Source organism: Habropoda laboriosa, unplaced genomic scaffold, assembly GCF_001263275.1.
Source record: "Habropoda laboriosa isolate 0110345459 unplaced genomic scaffold, ASM126327v1 scaffold56, whole genome shotgun sequence".
Classification (NCBI taxonomy): domain Eukaryota; kingdom Metazoa; phylum Arthropoda; class Insecta; order Hymenoptera; family Apidae; genus Habropoda; species Habropoda laboriosa.
In genome coordinates, this window is record NW_017100158.1 from 319,368 (window position 1) to 334,500 (window position 15,133).

Below are 15,133 nucleotides of genomic sequence, written 5' to 3' on the forward strand. Positions count from 1 at the left end.
ATAAAATTCAAAGACATTTGTTACAAGTTACAATTATTTTAGCAGAGCATGTACCACAGACTCGTTTATTACATGTACCACAAATATTCTTCGTTTTATTATTAGTACAATATGCTATTTGACATCGTTTACGTTTCATCGAAATATGTGTCTGGTTTTGTGATGGTGTACATGAAGATATTTCTTCTGCTTCTACTGAGGATCGTCCGGTTAGATCGTTGTAGTCACCTGCAAGTTCTTCAGCTAACTGAAATAAGAAGTCTTTTCTCGAAATATTTTCTCCTATTGTTTCTTTTTATAATATCCAGGCATTTATTCCGGCAAGATCTAAGATATTATAAAATACTTGTAATGGCCATCTTCGGGATCCAGCTTTCACAGTATATTTTCTGGCCATTTGATCTGTCATATCTACGCCAAAGGAGGATGTTAAAAAAAAAGCCAATTTTGGTATACGGCCGGAACGGAAAATTTTTTTACAGCCTGATTCTACTCATTCTAAGGAACAAAAAAAATGTAATTGTCATTTTTCCCGGAAATGATGGGAAAGTTATGAAAAATGCGGTTCACAGTAAGAGTATGACCATACTTACAACTTATATTCCGTCTCGTTTTCTTCGGATGATGGTCTGTTTGGTCGCACTATTAATCAAAGAAAATCTTTCCTCAAGCATTGTGTTCTTCTCCTTAGGGCGGCACCACGATGGGAGCCCGCTAAGCATCCCTTCTACTATTCCAGTACCTAAAGCACCACCGACACTTGTGGCCAACTTGTTTGTACAGCTTATCTCTAGCGTATTTCAAGGCGAATGTAAAAAACCCCTTGACGTTGTCCCACACATCCGTCAGGGCATGGACAACTACTGGATCTCTAGCCCAATAAACACAACCAAATATGCCTGCAATGAAGCCAGGCACGCCCAGAGCTACTGTGAACATGTCAAGAGAATGCCTCTCACCACTCTCAGCCTTGCCTAGCGACACTATTCCTTCTGAGATTATAGCCGCTGCTATGGGAACTCCAGAATAAGCTTCAAAAGCATCAGTGAAGCATTTCTTGTTGGCTTCCCCTCGCCTGCAGCAATTTCCTATCCAAGCAATTATGACTGAGATTAGAGAACTGGGACTTGCCAAGCACGCAGCGGAAGACAGGATGGAAAGGGCAAAATTGTCATAATTTCCAAAATATTCTTCTACGTAGGCGTTCGTGCCATCGCTCGGCCTCGTGCTCTTACAAGCCACTCCGGCTTGATACTTGGCCGTGCGCAGCCCTGTGCGTACTGCGATCAGAGCTACAGCCGTTATTATACCCAAAGAAGCCGTTGTAATGTTTATATTAGACAGTTGCAGCGCAGCTGTGATTGCAGCCCCCAATGAATTCCACAGTAGGTTGCCATCTTGCACTCTTGTGCAGATCAAATAGACTTGCTTAACAAAGACGATCGCGTTTCCTGTGGCTCCAAACAAGTAACTCTGTGAATAAGTAGCACCCAAAGCTGTAGAAGCAGTGCCTGCTAAAAGGCCAGATCTTGCTAATTGTGCTGTTACCAATAGTTGGTTTTTGATTACGTAACCTATTCCTGCTCCTGCGCCAATTCCAAAGACAAGGTCCCATGCTCGGTCACTGCTGTTGATTTGCCTGCCATAAACATCATAATCCGCTGCGGCACCATTGCAGATACCCTTGACAACAAATCCTACCACCTGCGCCACGCAACTAACTATGGCAAGCGGTGCTGTCGTAAAATACATCACCATGCCGTTGAAGATGGCCAAAAACGCCACGCTCAAAGCGCGGCCCAAGACTTTTCTAAAGTAAAATCTTCAATTAACACTTCCATGAAAACACATAGTCTATTTACCGTAATACTGCGAATTTAGAAAATAAACAGACTAAACTGTAACTGTTAAAACAATTCACGTTATAGAAAAAAGGTATACATGTGTATGTATATGTTTAGACTGATATGTAAGATCATACTTTTTCCTCCGGTTTTCATAGCGGATGCACAGTTAAGAAATGCAAATTCTGTTAGAGTCTTACTTCTCTATTGTATCCCTGTCATAACGATTATTTTATTATATTTATTATTATAACTTTTATCACTTCTAGAATAAATAATTATTGGTTTCTGATTGCTTAGAATATAAGCATTGTGTCATCAAAGAATTCCTTGTTTCGATTAATGTGTCATTAATTATTTTTCATTATGTTTGGTTTTTATTAAACACTAATATACAACAATCTTTGTAATTAATACTCAATATGAGTTTCTAAGTGGTTAATTTACGAACATACCATCTGTGGGTGAATAACACGTGGTTGAAGAATTTTGACACGAATGTATTTGATAACAACAATTGCACAACGACGATAACGATACATAAAAGGGAATATTAATAACCCGAACAATACTCTCTTATTCTTTCTCGCTTATTCGCTCTCTCTCTCTTTGTTTTCACTAACCACGCGGCTCTACTCTTTACTCTCTGCTTCTCTCTAAGACACTGACCGTTTCGCCAATCTCGAGTCGTTTCGTGCATCAGTCATAGATCCTGTCTATCCCAGAATGTTCACACAAATTCAAAACAAACACACGACATCACGCCATCACTCACAACATATTAGTAAAACCAAATCCACACTCTCCCCCCTTGGTTTTATTCACTTTCAACACACATAAATTTCTTTACAATATTTAACAATGTGGGTCCACTCACATACTCTTTAACAAAATGACATTTCCTATTTAATAATTTCGATCTTGTTTTGAAGCTACCGCCATTAGCTAATTTCACCGCATTCAAATTGTCACAGTTTAATTCTTTGTTCATATCATCGCATACACCTATTTCTCTCAACACCTCACTCATCCAAATCACTTCCTTTACTCCATCTAACATCGAATCTAATACACTCTCGGTTGTTGATAAAGCAACCGTTCCTTGTTTTTTACATCTCCAGTAAATAAGATCACCGTTCCTATACAAAAGCAGTCCACTAAATGACTTCGCGTCCCTGGTGCTATCCCACGAAGCATCCGTTTCGCATCTTATCCCTTTCACCGAATTTGTTTTTCCATATTCTATCCTATGATTAATTGTTCTTTTTAGATATCTTAGAATACGTTTCAATGCATTGAAATGCATTGTTTTTGGACACTTGCTAAATTGCGATAGACAACTAAGACCATATGTTATGTTGGGCCTCGTGGCCACACTCAGATACATCAACCTTCCTAGTAGCTCTTGATAAGTCTTTTGATCACATAGTCGGCTCCCCTCATTTTCGTCAAATTTTTGATTGGTATCCATTGGAGCATTTACTTCATTACTGTCAATCATCCCGTACAGCTTTAACAGATTTTTTATGTAATTTCTCTGACTGATAAATATTTTTCCATCCTTTTGGTTTATCTCCATTCCTAGAATTTGATTAGCCTCGCCTAGAACCTTCAATTCCATGTTTCTTCAGTTCTCCCACGTATTTTTCTTCGAACGAGTCCGTGCTGCTCACTACAGTCATGTCATCCACGTGTATTCCGCAATATAAAAAATGTTTTCCTTGATTAACAAAAAATAGACATGGGTCATATGTACACTGTTGCAAGAAAGTGTCGGTTAAATATTCATTTCAGCAACGACTTGCCTGTTTTAGACCATAAATACTCCTTTTTAACTTACATACTTGTCCCGAATTTCTTCCGAAACCTTCGGGGACCTCCATATAAACTTTTTCGTCCAGTGATCCATGCAAAAAGGCCGTCTTCACATCGTACACTTTCAGTTTCCTTTTGTACTCAGCACACAGACTAAATAGTAATCTTACCGTTTCTAATCGTATTGTAGGTGAAAACGTTTCTCCGTAGTCGAAACCGGGTCTTTGCGTACATCCCATAGCTACCAGTCGTGCCTTGTACCCCTTTTCCATCGTAACAGGATCATTCTGTATGGTAAAAATCAACTTACATTTTATTACCTTCTTCCCTTTTGGGCGATTGGTTAAATTCCAAACATTATGTCGCTTTAATGATTCCATTTCTTCATTCATCGCATTTTTCCAATGCTCCCATTCGGATGATTGTTTCGCTTCCTTAACAGTACTAGGTATTTTCTCATCAAAACATTTCATTGTCCTTTTTGTTTCAATTCTCGCTGATCTCCTCACACCCTTCTCATTGTCCACTCTTTCTCTTTCATGTTTTCGCAAATACTTTCTCACCTGCATCACTTCTTTTGTCACGTTTTTTGGTCCTCCTGCTTTCCTCGTCGTAGTCGGTTCATCTTGTCCTGATTCTATCTCTCGATCCATTTCTTCTGCAACGATTTCATCGCTCAATATTTCCATTCTCGCGTCACCATAGTCGCTTTCCTTTGCTTCACTCATTCTCTCCTCTTCTCTCTCGTTTGTTTCATTTTCTTCTCTTTCATCTTCTTCCGCAATAGTATATTCATCCTCATTTTCTTCTTCTGGGTTTTATCCAATCACAATCAAACTTTTTCTATCGTCATTTTCATCCCTTCCCATTTGTTTATAACTTAATAGATTCGAGCCATTTTTTTCTTCATCAAATCTCACATCACAGTCACATTTAATACTGTTTGTTTCAGGTATGTATACACGGTAAGTTTTATTTTCGTTGTATTCAACAAAAATGCCTCTTTTTATTTTCGATTCGAATTTTTTCCTTGTTCCTCCTTTGCTAAGCACATATGCCATGCACCCGAACTTTTTCATGTGTTGTACGTTCGGCTTTCTTTGATGCCATACCTCATATGGAGTTTTTCCATGCACTCGTGACTTAATTCTGTTTCGTGTATATGCCGCAGCATTTGCTGCTTCTCCCCAAAATCTTAAACTTAATTTTGAATCTGCCAACATCGTTCTTATAGTCTCAATAATCGTTCGATTACCTCTCTCGGCTACACCATTGCATTGTGGAGTCATAGGAGGACTTAGTTCATGCATAATGTCTTTCTCTTCGAACCACTTGTTCAAATTTTTTCTAGATATTCGCCACCGTTATCAGACCTTATTCTTTTTAATTTTACTTCAGTTTGATTTTCCATTGCAGTGATTAATTTATTTATTTCTTCCGCAGCTTCGCTTTTCTCATTTAGTAATGTTATGAATATCATCCTAGAATAATCGTCTATTACATCTATCCCCCGATTTACACTGAAGATAGGTTCCTTAGAAAACCGTGTAAATCGAAAACAAACTAAAATGTGCATAATTCAGTCATTTATTTCAACGTAAAATAAAACTAAATATATCTTAAAAAACATAAAAATAACGGTCTATTCATAAAATGATAAAAATATAAAGGTATATGTATGTAATTCATTTTACATATAGAAACAAGAAGTATAAATTAAAAAATTTAACCAAAAATTTAATTACTGTTATCACTTTCGTAGACTATTAATCTTTTATTCCTGGTTGGTACGATGTCACTTTCATCACTCGATAGTACTTGATGCAATTCAAGTTCGATGTTAGATGAATTAGAAACAATTTCAGATCGGCGAGCCTTGGTAATGAAATCCGTAATTAACAATTGTGTTTGGTTTTTGATCAAATCTTTATAGACCTCCTCATATTGAGTTAAGCGTTTATTAATATCTCGCTGAAATAGGAGAGCTCGTTCAACATTCGGGTCATTTTGTAGAAAATGATTACCCAATTTTCGCCCTAATTCAAGTCCTTCACGGATGACTTTTGCTGTGAACGCAACTGGTTCAGACTCCTCTTCATCAGGATCACTGCCACGATCATTTGTTTCATTAACCATGTCAACTAAATCATTCTCATCTAGTTCTTTGTCCGCCATTAGTTCTACAATATCTGCCTCAGCAAAATCCTCGAAACCTTCTCCTCCCATTGTATGCGCCATCTCCGTTATCTGAGAATATTCATGCTCCAATGGTAATCTAGAATTTTCACCTTTAACTACATCTGGCCATAATTTTTTCCAGCAGGCATCGAGCGTTGATTGCTTAATCTCGGTATATGACACTCCAACATGCTTAACACAATCTAAGATTGTAAATTTTTTCCAAGCATCCATAATTGGGAGAGATTCATCATTTTCCATTTGTTCTAAAATATACCTGAAGGTTCGCTTGATGTACAGTGCCTTAAAAGTCGAAATTATCCCTTGATCTAACGGCTGCAATAAAGAAGTCATATTCTTGGGTAAAAATACAACTTGCACATTTTCGTGTTGTAAATCTTGAGGATGTCCTGGTGCATTATCAATTAAAAGATGGGCCTTAAAAGGCAACCCCTTTTTACTTAAATACCTTTTGACGTCTGGGACAAAAAAGTTATGAAACCATTCATTAAAAAGTGTGGCAGTAACCCAGGCCTTCTTATTGGCCATCCAATAACCGGGAAGGTTGTTGATGTTTATTCCTTTAAATGAGCGTGGCGTTTTTGATTTGTTAATAACTTGTTACGGGTTACGCTTGTTGTGTCCTCACACGGAGCGTAATACAATATTTGTTTGGGTTTGTGGATCGGTCAAAACGTTCACCGTATGAGGGTGATACGTTGTTGACAACAAATCCGACAGGATTGGAACCGTCGGCGTACGTGGTTTATACGCCGTTCTCCAAAGGATGGACAAGGTTTGGTGGTTGGATATACCTCGAGCGGTTAAGATATATCCTTTGTGAGTTTAGCTATTTCGTTACTAATGTTACAAGGAGATGGTTAATTGAATATAGGCTGAGCAATTCTATAATAGCTATATTCTAATAATATTCAATGTGGTTACAATAAGATTACAATGGTTTAAATATGAATTATAATGGTTGATTCTTGGCTGAGCAAGAATCTTCCTTCTCGACATTACACGATGAGTACGCGAGGACGTCGTAGACAAGTATGTCTAGTTGACACTTACGAATTTAGTATTATACTGGGTTGCTCGAAAGGGAATTGAGCCCGATCTTGCTCGTGTCGAACGATGACTAGACAGATACTGTGCTACTTTAACGTTCCGGGTAACTCTGAACTGAGACTGCCCCAGAGCCCCGAAAATCATGCCCTTATATACTCCAAAATTTGTATTTTTTGGGTGGTGGGGGCCCTAATTTTCCCATGAGACCGAAGCGCGTTCGTTTACTTTATCTCAAGGGGTGAGCTCTAGGCGGATGTCTCGGCGCCGCCGTGTCGGCTAGTCTGCGTACGTAACATCTCCCCCCTTAGAGGGAACATCGTTTATTACGATGCTTCTGCAATTTTAAGCCCACTCGAGGGGCGTCGAGTTTACATTTATAGTTAAAAATAATTATGTATAGGAGTATGTATTGAGGTATAAATGTAGTGTAATAAAAATTAATATATAAAAGTGTATATTAAAAGGAAAGAGCTTAGGTTTACAAGGGGTGTCCGTCTGGTCGGCTGAGTTGTCCATGCGGTCGTTGCCCCGCTCAGACGTCCCCAGTGGTTAGCCGGTGGAAGGTCGTCCCCTATTTAGCGCCGTACCTGATGGCGTCTGTAGTGGTTTAGCCTTCTGGCAAGGCGCAGGGTGCATTCCTCGCACTCGCGTGCGCTCCGGATGACATTGATTGTTGCTCCGCAGTTATCGCAAGGGCTGGTCGCCGGGGTCCGGGTTGGCTCGTATCCGTCTTGTCTGTCCGGGTGCTCCAGGTCCTTGGCGCAGGTCATGCACAGGGTGTGCTCGTCCGTGCCGAAGATCGTGAATTTGGAGCACCAGTTTGCGTCCAGCATCTCCTGGAATTCCCGATCTTGCATCGCGGACTGACGTAGTGTTGGCCGTTTGGGGGGCTGCTCTGGTTTCGGTAGCTTCTGTAGTAGCGTCTCCCTGCAGTCCTCGCACTAGATACTTGATTGTGCCTGCAGTTTCACATACCTCAGCAAGGGACAATCCGGTACATGCTGATATCGCCACAGCTGTATTTTCTGCTACTAGCGCTGTGTTACCACATGATGTCATCAACTCGCCGCTTCCTCTCTGCCCCGACCGCGTCCAAACGTTGCCATCATCGTCCAAGGTGATTGGGCAGGCCGTCTCCCGAAAGCAATTCTTTATCGCGCTTCTTATAGTGGATGGATAAAACTTTGAGAAGAAATCAGCCTCTATCATACGCTCACCAAGGGTGACACTTACATCCCATCCACTATAATCGAGGCAAACAGCCGTGGCATCTCCGCTACCTCCTAATTTGTCTCCATTCAATATCTGGTATTCAATATCACAGTCATCCTGCTCTCCTACTCTGATTTGTCGGACACAGTCTTGACTATTCATGTCCCATAGGGCTCTCATTACTCTGCCCATATACATAGGAGGAGTTCCATTGATTGTGCCTTTGTAGAGCTTATTTTTGCTCCCCTTCCTCAGAATGTCCCCTAGTAAGATATAATGAGCCAATCTAGATTTCGCATCTGCGAATTGGATAAATCGATGACCTTGCTCTGAGTATTCTTCTAACTCATCGACACTTTCCACGACTATTTTCCCATTCTCGACACACTTTTTCTTTTTAGGTTCATTTTTAGGACGGCATGTAAAATACCCGTCTGTTGACTCAACTCTCTGCCACTTGGAAATCAATAAAGAAGCATCTTCATACCAATTGGGATTCAGTAGCATATACTCACCGAGTGTGTGCCCAGTGTCCAGCGCCCCCGTGCTACCTTGGTTATTCACCATGACCTCTACTTCCTCTTTTGTGAGAAGTCGACATTTACCTAGTTGTGACTTGCCATAAGAACTAGTCAATAGTTGCATCGCCTCATATACTTTTGATAGAGCTCCAGCATCCATTTGACCTGGGTTAACATCTAGTCGCTTCGTACGAGATGCTTCTTTCCATTTATCAGTATTTTGAGTGTGACAGAAGGTACTATTGAGGTCACTAATCCCCCATGTCTTCCCAACAAACTCCGATATTAGTCCATTCCTAGTGTTTTTGGTCCTTCCGCCCTGTCTCCTTTTGAGTATAGTTCCCGCACTATAAATATTTGAAAATCTGGTGATCGCCTCTTTGTTAAACCGCATTCTCTTAGAGAGTACTTTCTTGGAGAACATATTAAATCTTTCGTCCCACTTAGGGTCCCACTCTTCCTGTAGCGACCCGGAAGCAGTTTCGATATTGACTTTTAGTCCCGGAGGCTTCGCATCTGCGCGTATCTTAGTTTCTAGAATCTGAGACTTTCTCCCTGGCTTGAACCAGTCGCCCCTTTTAACAGTCCTCCAGCCGCGTCCTTTGACACGTATTATCTGCTGTAAGAGTAAGTAATGATACCGCTGCTCTTCTGCAACTGTTCGTACTAAATAACTAGCACGTCGCACATCTGAAGTCTTTGCCCCGTAACCGCTACATAAAATGTACCATTCAGGCGAATTTAGAGAAGCTGTCCGGAGCTTAATAGCTTTGATTTTTGAGAAGTTGCAAGTTAATTCGTGGATAACCTGTTCTAGGCCATGCCACAAGCCGTTAATCTTAATACAAGCCTTCCCCCCTACTTCCAATCCAGATAATAGCACCAAAACTATGTCGACCGAGTACTCTCCGACGTCTATTAGCAAAAGGTCATAACCGCCCAATTCTCTACTTTTTGTGGCGAGTCTTGCTAAACATCTTGAGTCTTTGATATTTCCTCTGTCATTCGAAAGAGGGGTAGTTAGTAACACTACGTCAACGTTACTGTGGGCTGTTTGTCTTAACTCGCCAACTGGTACCCTGTGTCCTTTATCATAAAGAGTAGACATCATGTAGAGCTTAGGTGCTTTGCTTGCCATTGCGGTAGAATAGTATTCTGCAAACCCGCCGAAGCCGCAGCACGGATCCAACACCGACCTTGAGTCTTCAAAAAATTTGGGGTCAGATTCATGTAATTGCTGAATTTTAAATCCTCCTCTACTGACATACACCGCCTCAAACTCACTCCTTTTAGGTAACTCAACCCTACCTAACTTTTCATATCTATCTGAAGCTACTTTCCCAGCCCTAGACAAGTATTTGGCTGTATCTCGACCTGCTCTCAAGACACTAGTTACATCACACAGTTGCGATGAATCGCTTTCAAAATGCCTACCTAACCATTTCCAACCGTGAGGAGTACCAATATTCGGTTCGTGGAACCCTACTAAGTGCGGAAAGACACTCACCAAGTCCTCAACTTGGGATGGAATATCTGGCATATCTACTTCCATTTTCGTCAATGTTTCATCTATATGGGCTCGTTTAGCTTCAATTTCTAATGTGATAACAGCACTATTCCAATCTTCCAACAAAGACAAGACCTTCCTCTTCTGAACTTTAGGTTTTTGGTTGATAACATCATAAATCCTGCTATAATGCTCTCGCTGTGCTCTACGACTGGTGCAGAAGACCACATTCTTTTCATGCTTGAAATCCAACTCTTGGTATTAGACACGTCTTCGCATATAGCATCCACAGACCCTTTGGCTAAAGTTCTCCTCCATGGATTCACTTTATACCAAGAATCCAACACAACGTTTAGCCTCTTGGTCAACTCTTCATCAGGTTTGATGCTATAATCAATCGCGCCTTGAGGTGTTTCTATTTCCGCAGTTTCTATAGTCCAGGAGGAGGTGTGGGTTGGACATGGGATAAATCCCAATTTCGTTCTGTTTGCTATGTAGATAATGACGCTACAACAGCAGCTACCTCCAAGAGTGCATAAACACGTCGTATCATTGAAACTATAATACACATTTAGGCCTCCCCACCATGCAGCATGTGCCCAATTGTCCATTGCGTCCAGACCGTGATCTAACTCGAATGTTGCTGTCAACTTACCTCCTTTCTTCCTGAAGCCTGGATCAGATGAGTCTGGTCTCCGACTCAACCTAACCCTAGGATCATCCCTCTTGATCATTGATTCTGCTCTTAAGTCTAATAGCCCCAAGCCGGGCACGGATCTCCACATATTTATGCAGCACGATAAGAGTCTGGCCGGTAAGTGAAATTTCTGATACAATCTATCCACTGGACATGTTATCATGGTTCCGCTTTCATAATGTGCCCAAAGTAACCATTGATATAACTGCCATTCTTCCATAGACAATCCTTCCGGGCAATCGCACCAATCCTCTGGAACTAATCCCAAGTCAAATTGGTTTTCCTTAACCTTACTGACAAGTGCAAACATGCTAGAAGCTTTATTAGCCACACCCATGCACACCGAAGTGAGAGTCCGTGTTTTCTGAGTCGGTTGAATAATTTTTTGATTTTTATTTCGTGTTCCCGAAGTGAGGATGAGTAAACTACGATGTCGTCCAGGTAGACGAAGAGTTCTGTTCCTTGAAGTCCAGTTAAGACCTGGTCCATCAGGCGTTGAAAAGTCGAGGGCGCATTTTTTAAACCGAACGGCATTCTTGCAAATTCGTGTGGTGTAGTAAATGCTGTTTTCTGACGATCTCTTGCGTTCATTTCTATTTAATGGAAACCATTAGCCAGATCGAAGACTGAAAAATACTTTACTCCTCCTAATTTGTCGAGGATTTCCGTAATTTGTGGGAGGGGGTATTTGTCGCTAACCGTCTTTTCGTTCAAAGCTCGAAAATCTATCACCATCCTCCATCGTTTATTTCCTGTACTGTCAGCTTTCTTGGGTACGATCCATAACGGTGAATTGTATGGTGAGGTGGAGGGTTTAATAATTCCCTGTGCTCGCAGGTTTACGATTTGTCGCTGGATTTTTTCCTGGTGAACCGGCGGATAGCGGTATTGTCTCGTGTTGATGGGAATTTCATCAGTGGTATGGATGGAGTGGTGGAAATTTGGTACCTTATCCAGTTTGTCGCCAGATAGATAGAATCTGTCTTGAAATTCCTCTATAATGTTATATACATGATATTTTTCTTGTTTGTTAAGGTGGTCTGTGTTTAAAATTTTTCGTATCTGCGCTTTTCGATCTCCTTTGTACCGCGATTGAGGTTGGTACATATGGTCATCAGATGAACTCAGGATATCGTACGGCTGCAGGTGTCTTTTCTTTTTCTTTTTCTAATGGAGTCTTCATTTTTTCTTATGGTCCTTATTGTGGCTTCATTCATGGAATAAAATTTAGCAACATCTGTTACTCTTTCTCCATTACGCAGACGATCTAAAATTTTAATTTTGCTTTCTAAAGATATAACTCTTCTTTTCACTTGTGTTTTTTTTAAATTTCTTTTGGCATGGTAAAACCCCTAAAATTTTAATAAAATTATAAAAATGCTACAAAAACTATAATTGTTTTTCACTAACTAAAAGAAAAACACAATGATGTATATCTTTCTGCTGCTAAAAATTTACTGCACTAAATTGTAGGGGACAAAGTCTAAAATAACTTAAAATGTTAAGAAAACTAGGGAGAGACACGGAAAAAGACTGGCGAGAGACTGTCGGGGCGAGACTCCGGCTTGCCTATCTGCCCTCGGCTCGCGCGCCTAAAAAGTTGAATAACGCGATGCCTTTTAGCGCGCCAAGACTTTGGCGCGGGCTCACGCCACACTCGCCGGGGCAAATTTAAAAACCGTGTAAAAGTGAAATCGTGTAAATAAAGTACCGTGTAAATCGGGGGATAGGTGTACTGTTAAAACATAATTTTTTTTACCGTATGTTGATGGCTTAACACTTTGACTGCCACGTTGGTCATATATGACCTGCCTTTTTTTCTCCTGTGACGCCACGGTGGTCATTGGTGACCGGAGCGCTTGATCTTTTTACAATTGTAAAAATTGAATGAAAATTGACGGTTAGTGCATTTTGAATATAACCGATAAATAGAAGATACTTTGAAATAAAAAGAACCCTATTGAGCAATTAAAAATTTTTATTAGAACATCAATAAAAAAATATTAAAACAAATCTTGCATCTAACGGTGCAATGTGTTAAAACACTTTAAACATAAATGTGGCTCATCAATGCAATCTGGACAGTAGGTGGTCACCTTTTTAGTTCGATTTTTAGCAATTTTTGATCCTAACAGTTTAATATTTTTTTTATAACACTCTCTGCAAAATTTTCGTGCCAGGTACGCTTGTCCTTCTTTCTTCTGCATTTCGTGCCGCAATCTTCGTCGAATAAGTGTATTTGACGGCTCTGGTGAATGAGACTGTGTAAGATGCATCGCGACTGCCATTCTAAATTCTGATACTTTGATTTTTGTTTTTTGGTGTTAGTTTATAGAGTATCATCGCGTTTGAAATTGACGTGTTCAATAATAACTCTAAAGCTAATTTTATATACCACTTGAGGGTTCTTCTGTGTGGTGTGGAATATGCTATCATTTGATCTGATAAATCTACAGCACATTTTCCTGTGTTGTAATCTACAACTACTATTGGTTTATTACAAACATAATTTTTTTTGCGGACCTCTACCATTTCAGCCGAATGTTTCGTTGAGATCATAAAAATGTCACGCTTGTTTCTCCACTTGAGGACCATAATCCCCTTCTTATTTTGCATTGCGATAAGTTCACCGCGTTTTAATTTTTGAAATTTGACGTCGACAGGTATTCCCTTTCTATCTTTTCTTAGGGTTCCAACTAAATGAGTATTGCAATCGATTAATTTTTCGGCCAAATTTATACTAGTGTACCAATTATCGGTGTAAATTGTGTGGCCTCTATGAAGAATATTGTTGCATATATTCATTACAACATTTGTGGGGGTTACGCATGGTGAATTTAAGTTTTTTCCCGAATATATTTCAAATTTGTATGTATATCCTTGGCCCGAACACATTTTGAAGACTTTGATGCCGTATTTATGTCGTTTCTGTTTCATAAATTGCCTGAACTTCATGCGTCCTCGGAAAGGTACCAATGGCTCATCGATGCATATCTCTTCATCTAAATCATAGTATTTAGAAAAATTTTGATTTAGTATATCCACAAGTTTTCTGATCTTATACAGTCTATCATTTGTGTTTGCTGTTTGATTGTCGGTAAAATGAAGGAATCGTAACTGTTACACTGTAACAACGTTTATGATGCGACCCTAGGCGCGAAGAAGACCAAGAACCCGTAACACAATAAGTTTATGAAGCCACCGGCCATCGGTTACTTTCTACGATGTTTTAAACTTAAGCAATATACTTCTTTAATTTCGGCTTAATGCCGTTTCTATTTTTATTGTAATTTTGCATGTCTTAGTAAGGTCAAGGCGCTTCATAAAGTTATTACCTGTTACGGTCGAGGGACGCGGAAATTCCCGGACGTCACCCGAGGTTCCCATCGGTACCTGGCGGATCCACAATGAATCATAGGCGGTCACCTTGCTGGTGACTCTAGCAAATGGGGATCCAATGGAAAGATAGCAACCCCTTCCGGGTCTAATTCCAGAAGTTCTCAAAAACCAATCCGCGTTCCTCACCCCCGCCAAAAAACTGTATACAAGATATAAATTAAGATAAACGGAAAAATTAGAAGTTAATACACCAGTACACATTCAATAAAAAAACACGTTTCTCTGTAAAAATTGCAATACCGCGCTACAACTACACTATTTATATTATTAAATTGAACGAAGGGGTAACTGTAGTATATCTTGCATCAAACCCCCAAATAAACAGCAACTCAAACCGATTTCTCGACATAACTGTTTTTGGAAAAGATTGTCCGTAGGTGTTATTGGTACACCAATATGCGTCATATTTAGGTAACTTGACCAGGCCATCCATATTAGTAGCCCGAAAAATCGTTTCATTTCATTTCTGTCGGTTGGTGTCCATTTATCTAAACGAGTGGATCTCCTATTTTGCATGTATTGTTCGGCATATCTATTAGTCTCATCAGTAATTATTTGTAGAATTTCTTCCGTAAAAAAAGCAAAGTAAAATATGTGTGGCTGATTACCCTCGATCTGTACAGCAGTTCTGGACTTTACAAATGGAATTACACTTGCCGCTGTTTGTGTTATATTATTTGACCATTCGTTATCGTCTATATTATGTTGATTTTCATTTTCGATATCCATTTCATCCTCGGTATCCGATTCGATTCGGCGCCGCCTTATCGTGGGCTATATATGGAGTATTTCGTCTTCTGATACTTCATTTTCAGACGAGTCTTCCGATGAAGACTTCTCGGATAAGTTCGAAAAATATTCACTGTTTGCATCCATATCTTTGAGGGGT